This window comes from Pipistrellus hanaki (assembly GCF_964339955.1).
Source record: "Pipistrellus hanaki genome assembly, chromosome: 1".
NCBI classification, from domain to species: domain Eukaryota; kingdom Metazoa; phylum Chordata; class Mammalia; order Chiroptera; family Vespertilionidae; genus Pipistrellus; species Pipistrellus hanaki.
In genome coordinates, this window is record NC_140503.1 from 130,383,897 (window position 1) to 130,387,487 (window position 3,591).

The following is a 3,591-nucleotide window of genomic DNA, read 5'->3' on the forward strand; positions in this document are numbered from 1 at the left end:
CATCATGCCTCTGTGTAATAGGGACCATAATAACTCTCTTCTTATATTAACACTCAAAAGAGAGGTCATAAAACAATGCAGCGTATTTATTAGGGGAAAAGATGGAAAGGAGGCAGATGAATGTACTGGGGAAGAACCATTAGCAAAGTGATGAATTAAGATTCTGTTTGCATTTCCAGGGTGATGGACCATCATTTCTTAGCTAAGTAATCCCCAAGCCTTGATTATAGCTATCAGCATATAAAAATATCGTGTGAGCCTCAAAGGTGTAATGTTCAATGTGCTTATGGAAACGCAAGCACATTATCATTCACTGAAGTACTGAGGTCTCCAAAAGAACAAAGATGATGTTAGTTTAAGCAAATAATTAGAGTTCTCAAGAAAGGTAATATTTTATGAATAGGCCCCTTCTTATTTTCTACTCCCATAGATCTGCTTCTCTTCTTCAAGTCTGTAAAATAGGTGAGCTTCCCTCTGGCAGTTTTAAAAGTGCAGAAAGAAGTACAGAAAGTTGAGTTAAGCATAAATGATGATGTCAATGGCACCAACAATAACGACAACCACCAGGAGTCTATGTGATGGTAATCTTAGTGTCATCTTGACTGACCACAGGATACCCAGATAGAACAGTATTCTGGGTGTGTGTCTGTGAGGCTAATGGATGAGATTAACATTTGAATGATGAATTCAGTAGATTAGCCTCACCAACCTGGATGGGCTTCCTCCCATCTATTGAGGGCCTGAACAGAACAAAAAGCAGTGGAATATGGAAGTTGTCCTTTTCTTCCCACTTCACTGAGTGGGACATCTCATCTCCAGTATCATCTCAGCTCTCTTCTCTAGTCCTTGGACCAAGGGCTCTTTGGGAATCAGACTGAACTGCACCACCAGCTTTCCTGGGTCTCCATTTGCAGACGGCAGATGTACGGACTTCTCAGCCTCCATAGTTATGTGATCCACTTCCTCATAATAAATCTCCTGTTAGCAGCTGAGAAAGATGAGCTGAGCCTAGATCCTTGAGGATATGAGCAAGCCACCGATCCACTGAACCAACATGAGAACTGCCTGCCTGGAATTCACGTCTAGTTAGAAATAAGTATCCTAAAACTTTAGGCCACTTTCAGAAAAATATTCTTTACTTATATTTGAAAACATCCTAACAAACATATATAATAGGAATGAGGCTTTTCTAAGATTCAATATTAGAGAATTGGGATAAATTGTGTGCAGTTTCTCTATCTATACTTGGAAATTACAGTATCATTAGAGCATGAAAGTTTAGAGCTGAATGAACCTCAGAGCTCATCTTATACATGAGACAACTAAGGTGGTGAGGAGAAATTACTTAACTAATTCTCGTTTCTGCATCTGTTTCACTGACCCGGACAATCAGGACTACTCCAGGCAGATCGCAAATGCTGAACCAAAAGGGGTCAGACAAATCTCCACAATTTGCTTAATGTTACTGAGCAGATTTCCATAGTAGTCATTCAGTGATGTTCTTTCCCTCCTTTCCTTCTATGCTGAGCACGTGCCTGCACACACACACACACACACACACACACACACTTTCTAGACATTATACACATCTGTAATGCAGGTCATTCTTCAAGCTTCTGTGGGAATTGAGGAAATAAGAAAAATACCAATTGTCCCATTTGCTGGCCTAAGGCTGTACATATGAAGAATTATTTAGCCTAATTCTCTGCTACAGGAGCTAAAAGGAGTCATGGCCCGGGAACTGCAGAAATAATTACAGTAATCACAATATTGATGTGATATTTTCAAATTATAAATATACATATACATTTTTTAAAATTTTCACTCAAAAATACCCTACAATGCAAGCAAAAATATATTACTTTTGCCAATTCAGACATTTTTTTTAAAATTGGGGCTCATGCGTCTGGCTACCATTCTCACAGCCATTGCAGTACATTGAGCTCCATAGAGACAGCACCTGGGCAAGTGCGAGCCGGCTGGGCACTGGGTAACTGTGAGTTCGCTGAGGGAAAGTAATTAAACATGGGCAAAGGAGATCCCAAGAAGCCTAGAGGCAAAATGTTATTGTATGCTTTCTTTGTGCAAACTTGCAGGGAGGAACACAAGAAGAAGCACCCAGATGCTTCCGTCAACTTCTCAGTTTTCTAAGAAGTGCTCGGAGAGGTGGAAGACCATGTCTGCTAAGGAAAAAGGAAAATTTGAAGACATAGCAAAGGCAGACAAGGCTCGTTATGAGAGAGAAATGAAAACTTATATTTCTCCTAAAGGGGAAACAAAAAAATTCAAGGATCCCAATCCACCCAAGAGGCCTCCTTCAACCTTTTTCTTGTTTTGTTCTGAGTATCACCCAAAAATCAAAGGAGAGCATCCTGGCCTATCCATTGGTGACGTTGCCAAGAAGCTGGGAGAGATGTGGAATAACATTGCTGCAGATGACAAGCAGCCCTATGAAAAGAAGGCTGCTAAGCTGAAGGAGAAATATGAAAAGGATATTGCTGCCTACCGAGCTAAAGGAAAGTCTGATGCTGCCAAAAAGGGAGTTGTCAAGGCTGAAAAAAGCAAGAAAAAGAAGGAAGAGGAAGACGAGGAAGACGACGAGGAGGAAGATGAAGAAGATGATGAAGAAAATGATGATGATGAATAAGTTGATTCTAGCGCAGTTTTTTTTTCTTGTCTATAAAGCATTTAACCCCCCTGTACACAACTCACTCCTTTAAAAAAAAATTTGAAATGTAAGGCTGTGTAAGATTTGTTTTTAAACTGTACAGTGTCTTTTTTTTTTTGTATAGTTAACACACTACCGAATGTGTCTTTAGATAGCCCTGTCCTGGTGGTATTTTCAATAGCCACTAACCTTGCCTGGTACAGTATAGGGGTTGTAAATTGGCATGGAAATTTAAAGCAGGTACTTGTTGGTGCACAGCACAAATTAGTTATATATGGGGATGGTAGTTTTTTCATCTTCAGTTGTCTCTGATGCAGCTTATATGAAATAATTGTTGTTCTATTAACTGAATACCACTCTGTAATTGCAAAAAAAAAAAAAGTTGCAGCTGTTTTGTTGACGTTCTGAATGCTTCTAAGTAAATACAATTTTAAAAAAATAAAATAAAAAATTGGGGCTCAAATTGCTGAGGATCCAGATGATCTGACACCAAGCCCAGTCTTCCAGTTTGCAGGTGGCAGCCTCTCCCCTCCCTAACAAGAGTATAACTACTTTATTTTTTAAAAAGCCTAACAAGGTGGAATGTTCAGCTGGAACCAAATAATGCTGGAAGCAATCTCAGCTCTCTCCCTGGAAGCCATCAAGGGAAACTCAAGTCTCTTTTCTTGCCTAGAAGGTGATGCTATTCGGGCTCCGTCCTCAGCTACCATCATGGATGGGCAACAAAGCTGGCTAGGAGTCAATATAATGTGTCTCCCTTTAACCTAAGTGCTCCCATAAACAATACAAATTAATGTTCTACTCCATAAGCTAGATGCCTGTGAAGTGGCTAGTTATCATGGAAATGCTTTGTGCGTTACAATCAGCCGCGTCAAAACCTGAGCGATGAGGCTCCAGAGAAGGTATCTTGGATGCAGGAAGAA

At 40.0% G+C, this 3,591-nt stretch overlaps 1 pseudogene across 1 annotated transcript; it reads left to right on the top strand.

Annotated features, from left to right (window-relative positions):
* Positions 1 to 2,015: 2,015 nt before the first annotated feature.
* LOC311611570 (high mobility group protein B1-like) lies at positions 2,016 to 2,721 on the top strand (annotated as a pseudogene). Its single transcript has one exon. The product of its transcript is annotated as a high mobility group protein B1-like (transcript).
* Positions 2,722 to 3,591: the final 870 nt, after the last annotated feature.